This window comes from Marmota marmota, unplaced genomic scaffold (genome assembly GCF_001458135.2).
Source record: "Marmota marmota marmota unplaced genomic scaffold, marMar, whole genome shotgun sequence".
Lineage (NCBI taxonomy): Eukaryota > Metazoa > Chordata > Mammalia > Rodentia > Sciuridae > Marmota > Marmota marmota.
The window spans coordinates 340,302-352,240 of record NW_026000077.1 but is presented as its reverse complement, the minus strand read 5'-3'; the positions used below and the strand labels follow the sequence as shown (position 1 = coordinate 352,240).

Sequence of the window (11,939 nt, the reverse complement as noted above, 5' to 3'; positions counted from 1 at the left end):
AAAGAAAGAAAGGGAGGGAGGGAGGGAGGGAGGAACAAACCATCACACCCCACTATTTTGGGGGGGAAAAAACTTGGCATAAACTCTGTGATGAAATATGATAGCTATTTATCTCTGAGCAAGTTACTGAACTTCTCTGAAGCTTTCTCAACTTTAAGAGTAGGAGTGAGGCCATCTGTCCTACACTTTTTTTTTCCCCAGAATTGTGAAGATCAAATGAGACAAAGTTTATAAAAAAAATTTTAAAAAAGCACTCTACAAATACTATTACTCATATAAACTGTCAGAAGAATTCTAAACCAAAATCAAGTTTACACTATTAAGTAAGTACAAAAAAGATTTCTTTGGATCTTCATAGTGATAAGTCTTTTTCCTAATAGTTCTAATGACAGCAATGAATAGTATGGTGGTTCTTTTTAAAGCCTTTCTTGTAAAAAAATAAATGTATTATGGGAACCAAACAGTAACTTAAAAAATGAACTCAGAATCAATAATAAATTCTGATCAAAGGCAAAAAGGAAACAGATATACCTAATATTCTATGATAAGTACTTTATGAGGGCTATAATATTTGATTTTCATGACCATAAGGTAAGAATACTATTATCATTCACATTTTGCCTCTTTTTAAAAAGATAGAAATTACATTCCAGCGGCTTGGGAAGCTGAGACAGAGGATTGAGAGTTCAAAGCCAACCTCAGCAATGCTAAGGTGCTGAACAACTCGGTGAGACCCTGTCTCTAAATAAAATACAAAATAGGGCCGGGGATGTGGCTCAATGGTCAAGTGCCCCTGAGTTCAATCCCCAGTACCCCCCATCCCCAATTACACTGCATTCAATAATGTGTGTTTTATAATATTCAAATCAAGACAACATATTATCTCCTCAATTATTTTATGTATACATGTGTACATATACATGTATATATGTATACACACACACACACACCCAAGTACATTGCTATTTCTTAAACCACCCTACTGCACAACAGAACACTAGAACTTCTTATTCCTTTCAAACTGTAACTGTTACCCCTTATTTCTGGGCAAGTTATTGAATTTCCCCTGCTTTCCCAACTTTTGGTAACCCATATTCTACTTTCAACTTCTATGAGATCAACTTGGTTATATTCCACGTATGAGTGAGATCATGAAGGGCTTATCTTTCTGTGCCTGGTTTATTTCGTTATTTCAACATAATGATCCCCAGTTCCATCCTATTTTATGGCATCCTCCAAATTTTATAGCTAAAGAAAATGAGGCTAAGAAAAATTATCTTACAAAAGGTTAAAGATAGCTAATTTGTGCACTTAGAATTAGGCAAAAAGAACCCATTACTCATACTCTTAAACCATATGCTGTCTTCTCTATACACTAGCTAAATGGTGTTTATCACATTTCATTTTCTACAGCAAAAACAAAATCCAAGAAACAGGTAAAATTGTCAGATGTATGCTTCCATCTGACTTTCTTTCCATACACAACTATTGGAGAACTGATATAAAGTATGATTAATGACTATAAGACCACACAATAGATCAGGTTGATGAATGGAGGACTGAGATAACACTTCCTATATTCTGAAACCCACTTCTATCCAATATTTTAAAGTTCAAAATTATCTTGTTTTAGTAGGTTTCTTTGTTCACAGTGGTGAATTATTTTCATAAAGCCCAGTGCAATGACTTTAGTCTGTAGTTAGTGTGGTTGAAAATGTGTTAGAGTACTTGCCAAGTTAAGAGTTCATTAAGTACTTAAAATATTGTTTGTTTGGTAGAAACAGTACCCGGAAATATTTGTAATTATTCAGCTCTACCTACTCTCAACCAGCATAACCAATTACCCTCACCTTCATCTTCTCTATTCCTATGTTTATTTATGTATATATCAATGCAAGGTCTGGTACATAAGGAGAGATCTGTTTGCAGAAACCAATACATGGTTTACAAAAGACTCTTAGAAAATAAATGGGATGGCAGCAAACTAAAAACTTCTTCACAGCAAAGGAAAAATAACTAGTTATCCAAATATGATATAAAAAATTGTAATTCCTCTTTCAAAATGTTTATGTTATACAGACTTTCCAACAGTTTGACCCAAAGAGTCAAACATTTTTCAACATTAACCCTGGAAAACATCTTTTGATGAAAAAACATCTACTTGATAGTAGTGTCTAATTCTATTTTTAAAAATTATGTCTCAATGCCTCAATAAATTGTACCTTTCTTTTATCTAAAGAATATTTTACGTAGGGAAACAGAAAACAAAGTCTTGCATTTGACATCAATGTGACTGTCTTAAACATACAAACATTTAAGAATATTAATAGTAGTAAAAGAAATAGCATTTCATAAGAGAAACAATTACAATCATGAAATAATTTAAATTGTCAAAAAAAGAAATATCCCCATATTAAAGGATAACATTTCTAAGGGTACACATGCACAGACACACACACACACACACACACACACCCCTCTACTAAACAAATGATACCACAGTTGCGTGGAGGCTTCCTCATAATATACACTTGAAAATATGATTATAGAAGAATTTATATGTGACACCAACTACATCAGCTATTTTCACTAAAGAGTAAAATTTTTAATCCGTATGGACTGGAAATACTGATAATGTTATCTACATCATTTGCATACATTCACAATGATAAGGAGAAATTTCTCAGTATTTCGATGTATCTTAATCCTTTGGAACACAGAAAATTCTCGAAAAAATAACATAAGCAAATTGTGAAATTTGAAAAACTAAATAATGAAATGACCAGCACTTAACACTATGCTTGAGCTTAATACTTTTGGACTTGTATAATTCTCAGGATTCTTCAAAAATGAGTTACTATAATAATTTCTAATTATTGTGTAACAATTCATCAATATAAGTAACCTTATATTAGTTAAGTATTAAAAGTCTCTACAAGAGTGCAAACAGCAATGGGTTGAGGCCTAAAGCTGAACAATGAATTTTAACTGGAATAAAGTATTCACATTCAAATTGAAAACTACCTGAATACAGAAGATACATAAAATCCATGGGGCTCCGCGTTCAAACAGAGAAACCACAATTAAATATCTATGACTAAATTTTCTAGAGGTTACAATCTTAACAGGAATTATTAGATTTAGAGCCCTGATTCTAACAATATTTTAAACTGGCAAGAAGCAAAATAATTGAAATATTGTCTGTTTCAATATATAAGGCACAGCAAACATTTCAAAATTTACCTCAATTACTAAATTAATATAGAAAAAATAATATTATAAAGGTTCCTAATACCTATTATATTCATCTATTAAGGACATTAGACAGTGAGAGGGGAAAGAAAATAACTAGTTATCCAAATATGATATAAAAAATTTGTAATTCCACTTCAAAATGTTTATGTTATACAGACTTTCCAACAGTTTGACCCAAAGAGTCAAACATTTTTCAAAAAAATCAAGTTAGTTCTGTGTTCCACTCTAAATCTGCATATGTTGGAATTTACTTACAAATTGGACATCAAGTTAAAAAAAATACACAGGAAAGAAAAGGAAAACTGATAGAGAACTTAAAAGACACATATATGCTCTCTTCAAATTAGAACAAAGCACCACTAGCCCTCAATACTGCACATCAATCCTTTCACCAAGTTTTGCTTTACTTCCTCTCTCATCCACTCCCACCTTGATACGCCTGTTAAATCTGGTCACTGTCATGTTTTGTCCTCAAGTCTTACTCAAAGGATGAGTTGTCCTTCTCATTAAAACCAGCCCTTCCACCTGACCTATATTATTTTCCCCTGTGATTCCTGAAAGCTAGAAACACAAGACATACTTGACTCCACTTGCCACATACAATCAACAACCAAGCTAATGCTGTAGGTTTCATCTCCTAAATATTTGCTTACTCTTTTCATCTCTATTTTCACTGTGTTAAGGCCAACATCATCTCTTAATCAAATTCCTCAAACAGAAATAAACTTCAGCAATAAATGGGATGGCATCAAACTAAAAAGCTTCTTCACAGCAAAGGAAACAAACAAGTTTGAGTGGAAGAGAGAGCCTACAAAATGGGAGAAAATCTTTATCCCATGCACCTCAGATAGAGCATTAATCTCCTGGAGATATATATATATATATATATATATATATATCTCACAAAACCAAAAAAAAAAAAGGCCCAATCCATAAGTGGATCATAAGAAAATGAACAGACACTTCAAAGAAGAACTATAATCGATCAACAAATATATGAAAAAATATTCAACATCTCTAGTAATTAGAGAAATGCAAATCAAAACTACACTAAGATTCCATCTCACTCCAGTTAAAATGGCAATTATCAAGAATACAAGCAACAATAAATGTTGGCGAGGATGTGGGAAAAAAGGTACACTCATACACTGCTGGTGGGACTGCAAATTGGTGCAACCACTCTGGAAAGCAGTAGGGAGATGCCTCAGAAAACTTGGAATGGAACTACCATTTGACCCAGTTATCCCACCCCTCGATTTATACCCAAAGGACTTAAAATCGGCACACCAAAAACAAAACAAAAAACAGCATACTACAGTGACACAGCCACATCAATGTTTATAGCAGCTCAATTCATAATAGCTAAGCTATGGAACCAAAATAGATACCCTTCAACAGATGAATGGATAAAAAATTTGTGGCATATATACACAATGGAACATTACTCAGCCTTAAAGAAGAATGAAATTACAGCATTTGCCAATATATAGATGGAACTGGAGAAAATATCATGCTAAGCAAAATAAGCCAATTCCAAAGAACTATATGCCAACTGTTTTCTCTGATATCTGGATGCTAATTCACAATAAGGAGGGAGGCTAGGGAAGAACAGAGGTACTTTGGATTAGACAGAAGGGAGTATGATTAAATGAGTGGTGTAACTTTACATCATATACAATCAGAAGAGTGAGAAGTTATACTCCATTTATGTATGATATATCAAAATGCATTCTACTGTCATGTATAACTAATTAGAATAAAAAGAAATCAGATTAAGGAGAATTAGAAGGGCAGAATACAAATACCAGAAACTGAGGAACAAGATGTGATATTCTGATTGTCCTTAAGTCTCCAGTAGTCTTATACCCCTCAAATCCATCCTCCTATATAAGCCAAAATTATTTATTTTAAATGCAACTCTAACTATTATGGATCCCTTAAATTTCCTGAATTCCTTGACTATCACCCTCTTCCTATGATTTCTTAACTTTCAGGTTAAGAGACTAGCTTTTCTTTTCACCAAACAAGGATGCATGTTAGGAGGCACAAGACTATGAAAAACACAACAAACTATTTAAAAAAAAAAAAAAAAAAAAAAAAAAAAAGCATAGGTTTGATTTTCCGGAAAGATTTCCCAAAATTAGGTCTAAAATTTTCAATATTTCAAAGGTATCCATGAATGCCCAAATTGATTACCACAGCTTATAAAGTTTTATATGGTCTGGCCCTCTATGTAGGCAGATATCAAGAGTTGGTAAACTGGCATCTGTTATTTTTGCTATATCTAGTGTCCCTCCTCCTTTTGACTACAGCATCCTAACAGAGACATTAAAGAATGAAGGCATGCTTAAAAAGGAAAGGGTTCTAAAATAGTTGTCAGAATGTGCAGGCCCTTTTACTTCCAGGGTCAGCAAAATGACTCAAGAGCCAAATCCAGTCTGTCTGTTTTTTGAATGGCTTGAGAAATGGTTTATATGTTCTTATTGATTTTTTAATAAATTAATTAAACTTTAAAAGCAAAAGGAGATTAATACTTTATGACATTGAAAAATATATGAAACTCAAAATTCTGTGCCTGTGAATAAAGTGGACACGATCATATTCATTTGTCTATGGTTGCTTTCACTGTACAATAGCAGAGATGGGTATGGTTGTTTCTTAGTATCCATCATTTGGTATCAACAGGGGATTGGTTCCAGGACTCCCTGCAGATACCAAAATCCACAGATGCTCAAGTCCTTGTATAAAATGACAGAGTAGCTGCATAAAATCTATAAACTATACTAATATATATATTTAAGTTTTTTATACCTTTACTTTATTTATTTACTTTTATGTGGTTCTGAGGATCGAACCCAGGGTCTCGCATGTGCTAGGCGAGCGCTCTACTGCTGAGCTACAACCTCAGCCCCTACAAATTATACTTTAAATAATCTCAACATTACTTGTAATATCTAATAAATGTACCTAATAAATGTAGTACCTAATAAATGCTATGTAAATGGTTGTAATTTAGGGAATAATGACAAGAAATAAAAGTCTGTTCATGTTCAATACATATGCAATTTTTCTCCCTGAACATTTCTGATACATGCTTTGTTGAATCAGATGTGAACCCTGCAGATACAGGGAGCCAACTATATTTGCAACGGAGACCATATGGTCCTAAAACCCTAAAATATTTACTATTAGCCCCTTACAAAAAAAAGTTTGTTAATGTCTACTCTAGTTAATCAGAGACAGCATTAATTAAATGTCAGGAGGAATGGGCAAGAAAAACGTAAGAAATGTTAGAAAAGAGGATACAAAAAATAGGAATAAATTAGTTTTAACTATTACTTCCTATTTACCATGTACAAAATATTATTTTGAACACCTTACATGTGCATTTTTAAATCTCACAACATTCCTGTGAGGTAAGGACCATTATGCTCATTTTATACATACGGCAGAGAGGTTAAAGCTAACTTATATATAAATTACAGATTATAATCCAGGCAGTTTGGCGGCTCTAGGATCTGTGTGGTTAACTACAACACCATACTGCCTTATCAGTCATCTTCTTGTCTATCTAATCTGCTCTGCACAAATGATGTTGATTTTCCTTAGAATCAAAGTATAGTCATGTGTGGCTGAAGAATGGGGATGTGTTCTGAGAAATTCACTGGTGGGTGGTTTTGTTCTTGTGAGAATGTTATATAGTATACTTGCCCAGATCTAGATGGTATATAGCTTAATCCACAAGTAGGTTATATGGCATGTACATATATGGTATAATCTATTGCTCCTAGGACTACAATGAACAAAACATAAGATTAAACCAAACACAAGATAAAATAATGTAATCAAGAGTCATAGTTAATATGAGATGTATGAGGCTGCTGCTGGTGTAACATGGTACATTGTTTTATAGCAAACTTTTTTTTTCCAAGTAGAAAAAAAGAATAATGATGGCAGAAAATTGTCTCTGAAGAATGGAATTTTTACTTACTAGAATGCTAGTAAAGAACATTACTGGTCTTCATGCTTTACCTCTGAAAGTATAATACATACATAAATCAGTAAGTCACTTATTATCATTATAAAGTATTATGTCCTACAATTGTGTGTGCTATACTTTTATAAGACTGGTAGTACAGGTTTATTTAGATCAGTATCACCATAAATATTTGAGTAATGAGTTGAGGTACAACATTAAAATGGCTATGACATCACTAGGTGACAGGAATTTTTTAGCTTCATTATAATCTTGTGGCTCACTATTGAGTATGGGGCCCACTGGTGAAAATATCATTATACAGCACATGACTGTATTATAAATAATATAGATGAACCAATACTAGAATAAATGAGAAAGTTGTGTAGGGCATTTCTTGAGATCTACACCTATCTATCTATATATAGCTTCCTTTTTAAAGGCAAGAAAACTGGAGAAAATGGTACCTTAAATTCAACCTTTGCTTCCCTCAGATCATACTTGAACTCAGAAGCTCAGGCAAGCTTTCATATGCAGGTTAAGATAAAACATGTTCTCTTCTTCCATGCCTTGCCTCATTATGATCGATCAAATAAGTACCTCTAGATGGTAGAGCCAGAATGAAGATTATTTTTCAAAGCTCACCGTTAAATCTAATATAGAGCCAAGTCATAGCTACAACTTCTACACTGTCTCTCCTTTCAAGAATAAGAGTGGTGATTAAAGAAAAGAAGTGAGGGGAAAAGCAAGGATAAAGATGGGAAAATCTTGACAAAACTTATTTTTGAAGAATGGAATTTTTAATTACTAGCATGTCAGTATAGGACATTTCTAGTCTTCATATCTCATCTTTATATCTGATGACTTAAAAAAACAAAGGCAGATATGAAAACCAAACTGTTTCTATATCTGTACATTTGTATATTTTTACACGAAATTTCTATAGGGATTCAGAGCAAATTGATAACCATTATTTTTGTCTCATTTGTTTTCTTTATATGATATGTATTTTGTTTTGTACTATCTGTATTTATTCCTTTTATAATGTGTTATTTAGTAAAAATAATTTTTTTAAAAACAGTGTGACCAAAAGGATTTTCAAAGATTGCTTTAATAATACTTTGAACAGAAAATAATTATTAAAAGAACAAGTACTTGATGTTTTCCTGAAAAGCAACATATTTATTTATTTATTGGTACCAGAGGTTGAAGCCAGGGGCACTTAAACATGGAGCCACATTCCTAGCCCTTACTATTTTGTATTTTGAGACAAGGTCTCGCTTCCTTGCTTAGGGCCTCACTTAGTTGATGAGGCTGGCCTTGAACTTAGGATCCTCCTGCCTCAGCTTCCCAAGCCATTGGGATTACAGGTATGCACCACCACTCCCGGCCAAAGGCGCTTACTTTTAGAGCATAAAGCCAAAATAAAATCTCCCAGCTTCTACCTTCAATGAAGATGTATATTCCAACAAACCTATTAAAGAATCCTTGACACCAACAGGCTATTCCTAATTAAAGTCCTACTGGTACTAATTTATCACTATACTTAGGTAAAAACATTTTAAAAAATAAGGAATAATAAAATAGAAATATCTGAAGTTTTATAAAATGCAAATGTCTACCACAAATTCTAATTTTGTTAATCATTTATAATAATCTCAAAAATACTTCAGCTTAAAAATTAAGTTAAAATTTAATATCCTCCTTGTATGAACTATTCATTTAAATTAATTTGAAGTTTTATATGATTTTAGTCTTCACAAAGTTGGCAATGGGGGTGGGTAAGGCTCCATCTAAATTACCACACAGGCTAGACCACAGTCTAAAGTCATAATAAAGCATGAGATGTCATTTCTCACTGTGATTCATATATACATTCTCAAAGATTTAAGTTTTGTGCCAAAGAATAAAATCTCCAGCCTGGTTAAATGGTAAGCCTCAAGATAAATCAAACTTGAGATGTTAATTTTTATAAATATGCCATGAAAAAAAATACCACTAGTATGAGGGAAAACAGTTGGTTTTCCACTTTGATACAAAAGGCCCCTAACCCAAATCAACATGAATTTCCCTGTAATAGGTCTAACTTATGTGTGGCGACAACTCAACTCCAAGAAAGTTTAATCTTAGAAACAATCTTGTCTGAAATGCCTAGGTAATGAACACCATATATTTAGTATAATTAGTCTTCATTCTAGTAGTGAACATTTCAGAGTACTAAGAGATCTGAGAATATCTTCTAAAGAAAACTGATCACAGTATAGCTAAAAATAGTATCAGAATCAACATTTAAAGTTTTTAATAATGGCATGAATGGCTAAATTGAAAGGAAAATCAGTCTCTGAAAGAAATTAGTGCTTTTAAAAACAAAACACTTCTTCTTTTTTTTTTTGGTACTAGGAATTGAACTCAGGGGCACTTGATCACTGAGCTACATCCCCAGGCCCCTCACCTTTTAAATTTTTTATTTTAAGCTAAATTGTTGAGGCTGGCCTCCAATTTGCAATCCTTCTACCTCAACATAGTTTTTGGTGGGATTACAGGTGTGGACCACCATGCCCCACAAAACATATCTATTTTAAAAACCAAAACATCATTCTTTTGCAATGTTTATTACTTTCCCATAAAGAAATATGCTGAATCAGCAAAAGCACAAATTATTATAAAAATCAAATGTTGATTCACAAATGGTTGCCTAATATAAAATCTATTCTGCTGAATTTCAAACTTTATTAAATACAAAACTTCAGAAATGGATAAATAACTTTGAAGATAATACATAAGTTATGTATAGAAATAATCAGAAATAGCATAGTATGCAGTATCTAAGATAAGCACTTTATCAGAATGTAAAAAAATATAGAATATATCTCCTTTATTTTAAAAAGAATAAAAGTTCCACAGGAGAGAGTATACATCCACAATGCTTCAATCAACAAATCAAAGATTAAAAAGCATTTTCCAGGTATTCCTCAAAAGCTCACATTTGAAAAATGTTCACTGTGTTTAGAGGTTCTTATTACAGTAAACACACTCAGAGATGCCTTTAGAGTTCTGAATTATTTTTAGAACACTAAAAGTTCTCAAATATCTGTCTGTATGACTCTAATCTAGTTAAAGAATATATATTTGTATTTGAAAATAATAAAACCCAAAACCTAGCCAAAATTAAACTGAAATTTGTAATATGAAACTACATAGGCACATCTGTATACAGTACATTTTATATTTCCAGATTTAAAACTACAACACTATAAAGTTATGGTCATTAAAATCAATCCCAAAGGGGGCTGGGGTTGTGGCTCAGCGGTAGAGCACTTGCCTAGCACGTGAGAAGTCCTGGGTTTGATATTCAGCACCACAAAAAAATAAATAAATAAAATAAAAGGTATTGTGTCAAACTACAATTAAAAAATAAATTTTAAAAAATCCCAAAGGAAAAAAATAGTAGGGGGAAAAAAAAAAACCTGAGCATATAAAGTACTTTCAATTCTTAAATGATCCAGAAATTCTATTACAAATAGAAATTTAGATACAGAAATAAGCAGATGTATGCCAAAACAAAACAGGAAACAAAAGATTGTTCAATAGAAGAATGACTATTGCTTAAAGAATAAGGTATAATTAGATATAATAGTATGAAAAGATGACCAAAATAACCTTAGGTAAACAATCAATTTGTTAGTTAAGATACAATCTATTATTTTGTTTCAAACAATAGATACAACTATATAATAAAACTATTTATGTTATACTATATTCAGGAAAAGATGGGATAAATATTTAAGGTAATTTATTCCTGAGGAAAGGATTTTCACTTTCTAAGTTATGCTTATCAAAATACTAAAATGTACATAATAAAATAATTTACTTTTTGGAACTCATTCTAAGAAAGTAATTAATAATGCATGGAAAAATTCAACTATACTTCATAGTAGAACTTGTATAATAAAAAAAATTAGAAAATATACATAATCATTTAAATTAAAGATGGTAAACTCACACAATAAAATACATGCATTCATATTACTTATCCATTAGATAATACTGTTAAAATATTTTATCATTAAAAAATCTAAAAAATATAAAATAAAATTTAAAAATCACAATATACTAAGAAAATGTACCTAATTTCATTTTTGTTAAAGAAAAAAACACATATTGAACACCTTTGAGAAGCCATACATCAAAATATGTTTAACAGGCTGGTGTAGAGGGTAAAACTAAGAAAATTTTTTTTCTTCTAACTTACTGCATGCATTCTCAGCAGGGGTAATGTTGCCCCAACATGGTAAAAATTGATTCTTGAAGGTCAAAAAATAAATCTTACTCTTTTTTGAGTGTAAAGCACAGATATACATATAATACATAAACAGTTGGACCTTTATGTCTATGTCATCAAACTTTTCATGAAGGGGACAATTAAAATAAAACATCTAGAAAGTTTGGGTACGTATATGATAATGATTTTTTTAAAAAAGGTAGTTAATAACTGTCTTATTGGTTTAAGTTGGAAGTACAATAAACCTAAATAGAATGAAGAGGGTTGTTTTTGTGAAGAAGGAACATATTTTAAAATTTATTTCTGAGACTAAAGTTATAATTTGACAGGCCCATAATAGATAATTTTATATGATATTTTGGTTTTTCTGTACTGTTGAAGTGTTTTGTTTTTCCTGCTGGATTTCTGTACAACAGCTTTTAGACT

General features: G+C 31.8%; 1 protein-coding gene across 2 annotated transcripts in view; it reads right to left on the bottom strand.

The window, feature by feature from the left end:
* Window positions 1-11,939, bottom strand: part of Rap1a (RAP1A, member of RAS oncogene family) — a 76,970-nt gene that overhangs the window by 55,684 nt on the left and 9,347 nt on the right. The window contains exon 1 of one of the 2 annotated variants that reach the window (XM_048814514.1): window positions 7,247-7,267. The exons of the other annotated variant lie outside the window; for it this stretch is intronic. The gene's annotated coding sequence lies outside the window, so the exon portion shown is untranslated. Of the gene's footprint in view, window positions 1-7,246; window positions 7,268-11,939 lie in introns of those variants that run through there. 2 annotated transcript variants of the gene reach the window in all.